The sequence below is a fragment of the Macrobrachium nipponense genome, chromosome 2 (assembly GCF_015104395.2).
Source record: "Macrobrachium nipponense isolate FS-2020 chromosome 2, ASM1510439v2, whole genome shotgun sequence".
In the NCBI taxonomy this organism is placed as follows: Eukaryota; Metazoa; Arthropoda; class Malacostraca; order Decapoda; family Palaemonidae; genus Macrobrachium; species Macrobrachium nipponense.
In genome coordinates, this window is record NC_087201.1 from 163,010,616 (window position 1) to 163,023,115 (window position 12,500).

Below are 12,500 nucleotides of genomic sequence, written 5' to 3' on the forward strand. Positions count from 1 at the left end.
CTGCCTATATACGTCCGTCTGTCTGCACGTTTGCTTCTTCACTATAGCAGCTGAAATATATTATGAATGCTTACGGCTTGTCCTTGTGTAATTAAGCGTTATTATGTGGGTAAGGGTTGCTGGAAAGGAGGTGGTACTTAGAGGTGTAGGGAGGGGAGAGGCGGGATATATCTCCTCGTGCTGGGAGACACACCAAAAATATTATTTGCAAATATTATTTGTAATATGTGCACGCTAATTCTATTACAACTGTAAAATATTGTAAGCTTTCTCTAAGAAAAGATAAAAAGAAAGTGAGTAAGATGGAATATTATGAGCGCAATTACGTATTTAGAGATGTGCTACCAAATCTAAGGTCATGTGGATTCCTTCATTCCTTCGCATTAAAACAAAAAAGATTTATTTTGACCATTTATCTTCTGACATATCTGATCTAGAATACCTTAAAGCATCCATTTTTGAGTTTCTAAACCCTCTTAATCTGCAAAACACTATTTGCATCGGACTTTGATTCTTTTACCAGTGAATTTAACTCAATTCAGAATAATTGAAAGTTATCTAATAAAGCAGCATGAAATTTAGTGCAATACGATATCAAAAGGTCGAAAGGATTCCATTATCAACAAAGCTAGTGCGAAAAAAAAATTCAGATATCATTATAAAATGATGAAAAGATAACCTTTGATTATATTATAGGGGGAAATACCGTTATATTAGTGTTATTCATAGGGATGATTGAGTTACCAAGGGTTGATATACAGTTCACAATTAAAACTTTGTTATGGATATTTATATTTTAAGGTAATAAATACTATGAAGGGTAAAGGGTTCAATATTTCCAGTCTTATACGAAACGTTTTCCTATGACATACTGACCTAAGCTTTATTATTATTATTATTATTATTATTATTATTATTATATTATTATTATTTTTTTTTTTTTTTTTTTTTTTTTTTTTTTTTTTTTTATTTTTTTTTTTTTTTTTTTTTTTTTTTGCTCTATCACAGTCCCCTCCAATTCGACTGGGTGGTATTTATAGTGTGGGGTTCCGGTTGCATCCTGCCTCCTTAGGAGTCCATCACTTTTCTTACTATGTGTGCCGTTTCTAGGATCACACTCCTCTGCATGAGGCCCTGGAGCTACTTCAGCCTCTAGTTTTTCCAGATTCCTTTTCAGGGATCTTGGGATCGTGCCTAGTGCTCCTATGATTATGGGTACGATTTCCACTGGCATATCCCATATCCTTCTTATTTCTATTTCAGATCTTGATACTTATCCATTTTTTCTTTTTTTTCCTCTCTTTCTCTTCAACTCTGGTGTTCCATGGTATTGCGACATCAATGAGTGATACTTTCTTCTTGACTTTGTCAATCAACGTCACGTCTGGTCTGTTTGCACGTATCACCCTATCCGTTCTGATACCATAGTCCCAGAGGATCTTTGCCTGATCGTTTCTATCACTCCTTCAGGTTGGTGCTCGTACCACTTATTACTGCAAGGTAGCTGATGTTTCTTGCACAGGCTCCAGTGGAGGGCTTTGCCACTGAATCATGCCTCTTTTTGTACTGGTTCTGTGCAAGTGCCGGCATTCACTTGCTATGTGGTTTATGGTTTCATTTTTCGTATTGCACTTCCTACATATGGAGAGATGTTTACTTTCCATCTATCATACGTTTGAACATATCTGGTTCTTAGGGCCTGATCTTGTGCCGCTGTTATCATTCCTTCAGTTTCCTTCTTTAGCTCTCCCCTCTGTAGCCATTGCCAATTGTCATCGCTGGCTAGTTCTTTAGTCTGTCTCATGTATTGTCCGTGCATTGGTTTGTGTGCCAGTCCTCTGTTTCTTTCTGTCTTTTCTTCTGTCTCTGTATATTTCTGGGTCTTCGTCTACTTTTATTAGTCCTCTTCCCATGCACTCTTTAGCCACTCGTCCTTCACTGTTTTCAGATATTGCCCCAGTGCTCTATTTTCGATGTTGACGCAGTCCTCTATACTTAGTAGTCCTCTCCCTCCTTCCTTTCGTGTTATGTATAGTCTGTCCGTTATTTGCTCTTGGGTGTAGTGCTTTGTGTATTGTCATTTGTTTCCTGGTTGGTTTTCTGATCTATGCTGCGGAGTTCTGCCTTTCGTCCATTCCACTATTTCCTGCGCTGTATCTGATTACTGGCACTGCCCATGTGTTTATGGCTTTTATCATATTTCCGGCATTGAGTTTTGACTTGAGTATCGCCTTATTATTATTATTATTATTATTATTATTATTATTATTATTATTATTATTATTATTATTATTATTATTATTATGTTGATGTCGGTTAAACCAAAACTATATTATAGAGTCATTTTCTCTATTCCAAACTGCTCCTTTCAGATTAATTTCACTTTTTTTTGTGAATCAGGTACGATGAAAGCATGACATATAGGTATAGGTTAAAGGTATATGTCACGTGTATACCTCCTCTAATTTAAGTATCTCTCTCTCTCTCTCTCTCTCTCTCTCTCTCTCTCTCTCTCTCTCTCTCTCTCTCTCTTTCTCTCTCTCTCTCTCTCTCTCTCTCATCATCTGTATTTTGGAATTCATTCTTTCTTTCATGCTTAGAATATCTATGTGGCAGAGAAAACAAGGGAACTGTCGATGGCAACAAAGGCACCGGTAGCCTCTGTTGCTTTTCCAAATTTAAACAGTGCATTATCATTCTTTTATGCATAAGTGTTCCTAAATATCACTCTGAATTTTCATCAACGTTTTTTAGAAAGAATTGACTGACACACTTGATCATAACTGTTAACTTCCAGCAACATCATTAATAATTTAGTAATCTAAATCACTCAGCTGTTAATTAATTGTTTTCATTAGTATCTGTGACGTTAATGAGGATGACTTGGATAGATTAAAAAAAAAAAAAAAAAAATTTGCTCTCTTTACTACTGACAGCAAAAATAAAAGAAAAAAAAGTTTTTCTAACATTTTTGCTGAACATTTTCCGTAATCTAAAAGAAACTATTGAGATGGCTTTGTCTGTCCGTCTTCACTCTTTCTGTCCTTACTTTGTCCGCCCTCAGACCTTAAAAACTACTTAGATTAGAGGCCTGTAAATTAAGTTCATCATCCAACCTCCAATCATCAAGCATACCAAATTGCAGCCCTCTAGCCTCAGTAGTTACGCTGCACAAAACCTCGATTGCGCCGAAGAAACGTTGGCGCATATTTTTGATGGTTTGAAGTTCGCTGGTAGTAATTCTAGCATAGCCACTTTATTCCTTTGATTTATCCAATCTCTCCGATATTATAACCAGATGTATGATCTTCTTTAAAGTAAATTCCACTTTATTTATCTTTCGCCTTGCTGTACTTTGTTTCTGAAGTGATCCAAGTATAAGGTTATTTTTCAATTATTGTCGGTTATTTTTGGGGGGCTAAAATTAATATTCCACGCACATCTGAATATAAAAAAAAAAAACAGAGAAATGAATCAAAACATGTCATATTTTATATCATCTGGAGCGATATAATTTGTCTTATTTTTTTCTTCTTCTTCTTGCCGTTCGAAGAGAGATGGAAAAAATATTAATAAATAAAATATGAGATTTTGAATTAACGGTTTTTTTTTTTTATTCCGTGGAGGCGATGTTGATCTTTTTTCAAAATAATCTTGCAGCAACTAATATTCCTTTTTGATGAGGGAATTAGTAAAAAAATGAAATCTATTTCGCTCAGTGACAGGGAATAAAAAATCGCGGTAAAGAATATTAATTGACTTCAATTCTTGCGTAATTACGTTCCTGCCTTTTTTTAAATTGAATCATGTGGCTGGCGATGTTATTGAAAATTTATCAGGAAATTCTTCTCTACCGAGTCTGCATTTACGTCTGTCAGTTATTTCTTCATAAGCGCTTTAAATGCAATGGTAATCTAGTGGACAATTTGAATGATGCAATCTATGATCATCCATTCTTAGCTGGTTAAAGTTAAAATTAAAGAGCTGAAAGCGACAGAATTTACCGAAACCAAAAATTTGGAAATGAAGAAATTTATGAAGATTAAAAGTCTGAAAACGTTGAGATTACCGAAACTAAAGATTTGGAAATGAAGAAATTTTTCAAAATTAAAAAGCTGAAAATGATGAAATCTGTCGAAATTGACAATTTGAAAAGAAAGAAAATTATGAAAATTTACAAGCTAAAAGAAATTATTAAAATATTACGGAAACTAAAAAGTTGGAAATCCAGAAATTTATTGATATCAAAAAGAAACACGATGAAATTTATCGAAATTTAAGAGATGAAAAGACGAAATCTATCGAAATGAAATGTTGAAAGCACCAAAATGTATCGAAATCTTGAAAATGAAGAAATATATGATAATAAAATGATGAAAAAAAAAAAAAAAACTAACCCAAAATAAAAACTTAGAAATGAAGAAATTTATCGAAATAAAAAAAAGCTGACAGCGATGAAATCTAACGGAATTAAACATTTGAAAAGTAAGAATTTTATCGAAAATAAAAAGCTTAAAAAGACGAAATCTTTCGAAATCAAACAGTTGAAAGCAACAATGTTTATCTCAAAAGTTGGAAAGAAAGTAATTTATTGAAATTAAAACGCTGGAAAAGATGAAATTTATCGAAATTAAAAAGCTGAAAACGATACAATTTATCGCAATGAAAAAGCTGAAAAGGAAGAAATTTATCGAAATTAAAATGTTGGAAAGGAAGAAATTGATCGAAATTAAAAAGCTGAAAACGATACAATTTATCGAAATGAAAAGGTTGAAGAGGAACAAATTTATCGAAATTAAAATGTTGAAAACGATACAATTTATCGCAATGAAAAAGCTAGAAAGGAAGAAATTTGTCGTAACTAAAAATTGAAAAGAAAGAAATTTGTCGAAATTAAAACGTTTAAAACCATTAAACTTATCGAAATTAAAAAGCTGAAAATGACGAAAATTTTCGAAATTATAAAATTGCAATGGAAGAAATTTATAGAAATTAAAAAATTGAAAAGGAGGACTTTATCGAAATTAAAAAGCTGAAAACGACGAAATTTATAGAAATGAGAAAGCTAAAGAGGAAGAAATATATCGCAATCAAAAATTGGAACAGAATTAATTTATTGAAACTATAGAGTTGAAAAGGAAAATAAATCACTGTGCTCTTTCCAAGGGTATAAATGCTAGTGATAAAAAAAGTATATAGAAATCATATTTTTATCCTCACGTACGATATAAATAGATACAAAAAAAATCATCTACTTCAAGTTAATCTTAACGTTAAATTCTGTATGAATTACAATCATAATATCCAGTACAATTCCTAATTCCTGATTCTCTACTTCACCTCCAGCACTTGGAATATTCTCCCCTCTGAAATTGCATTTTTACCTCACAATCTGAATGTAATATATATAACAGTAATGTTGTATCAGCAATCGGATATGTAAAACTAGCTTGGTAACTCCTTTCATGAAATAATTCCAGTCCATTACATGGCATAAATCACTTGTTTATCAAAGACACAACCATTTTAACTTAATACTCTTCTTGGCGTATTGGGGTGAAGAATTTTCATAAACCAATTTAATATAAAATTTAGGTAAGACATTGGGAACTTTCATATGAATTATTTATGTGATATATATATATATATATATATATATATAGTATATATATATATATATATATATATATATCTATAATAGATATATATATATATATATATATATTATATATATGAGTTTGTATGAATGTATGTGTATGTGTGTATATATATGTACTATATATATGTATGTATGTATAAGTATATATATATATATATATATATATATATATATATATATATATATATTATATATATATATATATATATACATGTGTTGACGGATTATTAAGGCACAAATAGAAGGAGGATGGCAATTTATAACTGAACAGTTTATGAAAGATTAAAAAAAGAAATCTCACTAAGCTATTAGTAACAACGGGACACCAGATTGACTTTTCCCCTTTTTTTTATTATATTTTTTTTATTTTTTATTTTTTGCTTGCAATTTGGCCCTTGCCGTAATTATATGCCTGACATTTGAGCTAAAAGCGTGCATAATTAACTAGATTATTTTTTTTTAAATAAAACCTTTCGGGTAAATCATACCAGTTTTCTTGCATCGGAGATTTTTCTGATACCGATGGAGATTGCTTTTGCAAACAAGATAAATCGCTAAAAAAAAAAAAAGACAATTGTTTTGGTAGTTAATAACGACCGTCGACAATCAATTGATAGATTTATAGAAAAAAAAATCATCTCTCAAATGAAAATTCAGCGTTTAATGTCTTCCACAAAACCAGGTTAATCATCGCAATGATTCGATTTATTCAGGTTGAAGAATATCATCTTATTCTCGAAAACTTTAGAGCTCACTCATCGTGCAGAATTGAAATGAAAGGGAGTTTTTGAACAGTATCGTTCCACAGAAAATGTATTGGTGAATAATTCCACATTGGTGTAAATGAAAATGTTGCAAACGTGTATGCATACATATATATAATATATATATATATATATTATATATATATATATATATATATATATATTATATATATATAATATTACACGTTTGTACATATATTTATATATTTATAATGTATATTTTCATATACAACAATGTGGATTCTTCACCAATACATTTTCTGTGGAACGATACAGTTCAAAAGCTCATATATATATATATATATATATATATATATATATATATATATATATATATATATATATATATATATATATATATATATATATATTATTTGTTTACATTTACACCATTAGGGATATCTTCACCACTTTAGCAACTCATGCGATTAGGGGATTTTTGTGACACAAACTACTGTCTCTACCTTTTTAATGTAGCTTCATAATTTCAGGGAAGTGCAGAACATTCGAATCTTCTGTTCCTCTCCCTACCCCACCCGAAACAATTGACAATCAAATCATGATTGCTTTGTGTCCAGTGGCTCTCGATATCGAAGTATTTCGGAATGAGTGAATAACTTGTATGACTCAATTTCGTTCGAGAGAAATTTCATTTAACTCTTTTTACAAACTTTCCAACCCCTCTTATTCTTCTCGTCTTCTTCTTCTTCTTCTTCTTCTTCTTCCTTATTAACTAACTCATCAGACCATGCAAACGGGAACGAAATATACTTCCCCCATTTGTCATTTACGGTTATTATTATATCTAAATAATGTGCATATTCCCCCCAATGGGAAATGATGAAAGTGCGTGGGATTTGCATGGCAAGTTTAATAAGGAATTGGCAATAGCTACAACAGGTAATTTAGAAACGTTTTAGATGATGACGATAAGGATAACAATTGAAACCACACCAAAAATTGTATATCTAGTATTATATATATATATATATATATATATATATATATATATATATATATATATATATATGAATAACTTGATCACGAAGTATATAAAACGTGATGCTATGTACAAATAAAGGTTTTTTTGCCACGAAGGAAAAAATTAAAAAGCGAGATAACCGAATACTTTCGGTCCTATTCGGAAAGTACTCGGCTATCTCGCTTTTTCATTCCCTCGTGGCAAAAAACCTTTATTTATATATATATATATATATATATATATATATATATATATATATATATATATATATATATATATATACATGTAGATTCCAAAGGAAAATGACAGATAGAATATACAGAAAAGGCGCTAGGTATTGACCTTCTCCCTGTCATTTTCCTGTGGTAATCGCTCATACGATGAAGTCAAGCGCGTCTACTGTGATTTTTTAAGCATATATATGTATATACTATATATATATATATATATATATATATATATATATATATATATATATACATATATATATATATATATATATATATATACGTGTGTCTGTGTGCATGACTCTAATAATTCAGTACTGATTTCTATCCAGGTTTGAAACATATCTCGCCAGTGGTAATGACAAAGCGTAAATGAACTGGCATCACAATATACGGATCGAACGTAATCTGCACAAAAATATTTTGAAATAAAAAGCGGCTCTGTACAAAGCCACATCCTGTGATGCTCATATTGTTCCGGATTTTGTATAGAGCGAAAACGATTCATCAATTATCCGTAGTACGATTATCCCCTGACAGTTTTAAATGTATTGAATGATCATTTTTTTTTTTTTGAGGGAAGCTCACCATAGCCAAGGATTACAGGTCTCTTGTTGATCATTAACTGGTCACCATTTTGCAACACATCAAATGACTCGTTTTATTTGAGTGGTTTTTCTGGTAAATTCTGAAGGTCAGTAGGGAAAGCAACCTATTATATTCTTGAACTCAAGTAGGAAGAAAGCAACAGAGAGAGAGAGAGAGAGAGAGAGAGAGAGAGAAAACTATCTTAACCCCCGAAAAAACTGCTGAAGGAGAATAAGACTCTCGTCATTTTAGAATTAGGAAAGAGAGAAGCAGAGGAAAGATAGAGGAGAGAGAGGGGGGGGGGGGGGGGGGGGGGGGGAGAGAGAGAGAGAGAGAGAGAGCCCAAATGGCTTACTTTTTAATGAAAAAAACAGTACACGGTAGAAAACTCCAAAGCTTGGCGGAAGAGGGTAAAATAAAATGGAAATCCAAGAGTTTCCAATTCTCAATTCTCCACTAAGCAAATATAGGAAGACTTCTCCTTCCTTGCGTCAGAAGATCTCACAGTTTTTCCCTCGCAACCAGGAAGGAGTCGACTATTCTACAAATAATCGATAGAGAGAGAGAGAGAGAGAGAGAGAGAGAGAGAGAGAGAGAGAGAGACGGAGGGAGATTTTGGGCGAGGAGATATTTTCGTTTTATCGGGGAGTAAGCCGACTTTGTTGCTGTTGTTCTTGTTCTTGTGGGATGGGTAGGATTTTTGGAAGAACCTAAAAAGGTCTGAAAAAGATGTTTCGCCTTGAGTTAAAGGTACGGGAATTTTAGGATAAGACACTTCTGATTTATTTATTAGAATGAAACTGTAAAAAAAAAAAAAAATTAATAATACGCATGTTAAATAGTACATAAATATTTTTTTATATAAAATATGGCATATTTATCCTAATTTCGTTGGTAAAACAAGGATCTATTTGACCGAAGATTTTAGCGCGTTTTAAGTTTAGCACGTGTCCCGAGAAAGCTGGAGGTCGGATCACGCCTTGTTCTCGTTACATTACATATCCTATTATTACCTCCTCTCATCCTCCTCCTCACATATCCCTTTCCTTCGCTGAGGACTGGTTCTATTCTGTCTTTCCGGGTGACGTAAGAGGACCAAGAATAGCATCCCTGGCTCAAGGAGAGAGAGAGAGAGAGAGAGAGAGAGAGAGAGAGAGAGAGAGAGAGAGAGAGATTCATTGGGCAAACACGACAACAAACTTCACAGCTTTAGTCAATAGTTTAATTTTCTTGGGAGCGAATCGACAAGAAAAAATATCGTTTTTTTTATATATATTATTATTCGTAATAAACATATGGAAATTAACGTTAGTTAGTTCGTAATAATGCACATTACGGTTTTCTTCTTCTTCTTCTTCTTCTTCTCTCTCTCTCTCCCTTCGCGGTTTTGTATCTAGAACCTTAATCAATTACCCTTATTCATTTATTTATTTTTTCTAATGAGGGAATCAACAAGAAAATATAATTTTCTGCTCTCATTTGTATTTAATATGTGGACATGAGCTTCAGTAATCTCACAGTAATGGTTTCTCTCTCTCTCTCTCTCTCTCTCTCTCTCTCTCGTCATCTCCTCTCTCTCTCTCTCTCTGTGTGTGGTTTTGTAGCCTAATTATATGCCTTTATCTATAAATGTTCTTTTACAAGGACTGAACTTACTAGAAAAATATGTTTTTTCCGCTTTTATCTGTATTTACCTCAAGGAAATGACCTTTAGTAATCTCGCAGTAACGTTCTCTCTCTCTCTCTCTCTCTCTCTCTCTCTCATCTCTCTCTCTCTTCCTCCGTGGGCTTTTATCCTAAGTATATGCCCCAGATAACGGCCGTATGCCGTCAGCATTTCGGGACCATCATCTCGCAAGCAATTGGTCTAAGCGGAGGTTTCATTTCGCCTAATAATAGTCAGCGTGATTTAAGATCGCCAGAAAGTTTTGCTCCTTGACTACGTTCTGAAGGCTTTCCTTTTATTCTTTTTTCTTCTTATTTAGGTACCTTCGTCTATCTTCTTAAAGCTGAACCTTCTGAAAAGTATTGCCTTGGAGGAGATACAGTTATCATAATTTCTGCGATAAGAAATTATTTCAACAAGCAAAAAAATTGGTTTGGATGAAGCTTCGTGAAACTCCTCCATTGGAGACACTCTTCAGATGATCAACTTCCATCCTGCATCGATGAATAGTTGACGGGCGTGGCAGAGAATTTCAGTGAGTTCTGTGCTCTGCAGAAATCTAGGTATTATTATTATTTTTTTTTTTTATCACAGTCCTCCTATTCGACTGGGTGGTATTTATAGTGTGGGGTTCCGGGTTGCATCCTGCCTCCTTAGGAGTCCATCACCCTTCTTACTATGTGCGCCGTTTCTAGGATCACACTCTTCTGCATGAGTCCTGGAGCTACTTCAGCCTCTAGTTTTTCTAGATTCCTTTTCAGGGATCTTGGGATCGTGCCTAGTGCTCCTATGATTATGGGTACAATTTCCACTGGCGTATCCCATATCCTTCTTATTTCTATTTTCAGGTCTTGATACTTATCCATTTTTTCCCCTCTCTTCCTCATCAACTCTGGTGTCCCATGGTATTGCGACATCAATGAGTGATACTTTCTTCTTGATTTTGCCAATCAACGTCACGTCTGGTCTATTTGCACGTATCACCCTATCTATTCTGATACCATAGTCCCAGAGGATCTTTGCCTGATCGTTTTCTATCACTCCTTCAGGTTGGTGCTCGTACCACTTATCACTGCAAGGTAGCTGGTGTTTCTTGCACAGGCTCCAGTGGAAGGCTTTTGCCACTAAAGAAACCCATTCATGTGGAACAAGCCTACCACAGGAGCCACTGACTTGCAATTCAAGCTTCCAAAGAATATGGTGTTCATTAGGAAGAAGTAAGAGAAGTTAGTAGAAACACAAGTAAGATATCTTGCGAATGAGAAAGCAGGATTTCATGAATACTTTCGCATTCACGCGGTAAGGGTCATCCAGCTCATAGTTAATCCTTCGTGGATATATATTTCGCAATATACTGATACGAAAACTATCCTTCCCAATATAAAATATAAAGATTTATGACTCGTAAAAGAGGTAAAGATTGTTCAGCCATTCATTTGAAGTACTATTTTTACATGAAGGAACCAGTAAAACTACTATGAGTAAGGAAGCTGGACCTTGCCTGACCAAAAGGTGAAATTTTAAAAGCCAGTCTTCGAACTCATTACTGATTGCGTAGAGACTTATTTCGTGGTTTAACGGAACATTACCATAAAGCCCATAAGCTACTTTGGCTTTATCTGATCATTATTCATTTGCTGCCTGGAATTTTCTTATAAAGTTCTAAATAACTTATAACAAGAATCACTTTTACTGGAGAGACCTGGTAGGATTGTTCTAATGAGCGTTCTTCATACTTTGAGAATATAGACAGCGTAAGTTTTTATTTATTTTTTCTATATCATTTTTTCTTTATATTTTGTTTCTTAGTGCTGTTTTGGTGCCTCCAGTCTTTATCTTTATACGATATTATTTTTCTGTCTCTCACTTTTAATATTGTCAATGAAAATACGGTCAATACCTAGCATGATTGTCAAGGTCACTTGAACGGACATCGAGAACTCTGAAAATATGTGCAGGTTATTTGTTACTCAAAAAAAAAAAAAAACAGAAACCTCGATTCCTGTTCGTTTCATATCTAATTTTACTCTCTTTTCTTTCTTAGTTTTTGGATCACAATTGAAATAAAAATCATATTTTTTCCCTCTCCAAAAGGGTATCTATTGGTTTTCGGATTAAATATTGAAAGAAATTGAAATAAAATAAAAAGAAAAGAGCTTTGAACCAGAAGCCAGAGGAAATTTAATTGTAAGATCATCCAGAAATCATTCCTAATCTCTCTCTCTCTCTCTCTCTCTCTCTCTCTCTCTCTCTCTCTCTATCTATCTCTCTCTCTCTCTCTCTCTCTCTCTCTCTCGTACCCGAGTTTCTGTTTCGAGATGAATAGTTTGTAGAGAAATACAGGTCATTAATCTCGCATGGTAATGCCGAGTTGATTAAACTTACACGGAATCCCTGTTTCATCCGAGCAAAGTCTTCGCCATTTACGTCTTAGTGCCAACGGGTGGGTAGGTCCAGCGCCATTTGCCCGTTAAGGTGCTGACATATAGCCCTGGATCCATTTGACGAAGCAGGGTGAGACAGGGATGAGTCTAAAGTGAGTTTTTTTTAATAGTCTTTTTTCCCAATGTAAGAGTTGTTTTGAAGGAAGATAATTGGTAAAGTATGATTCATT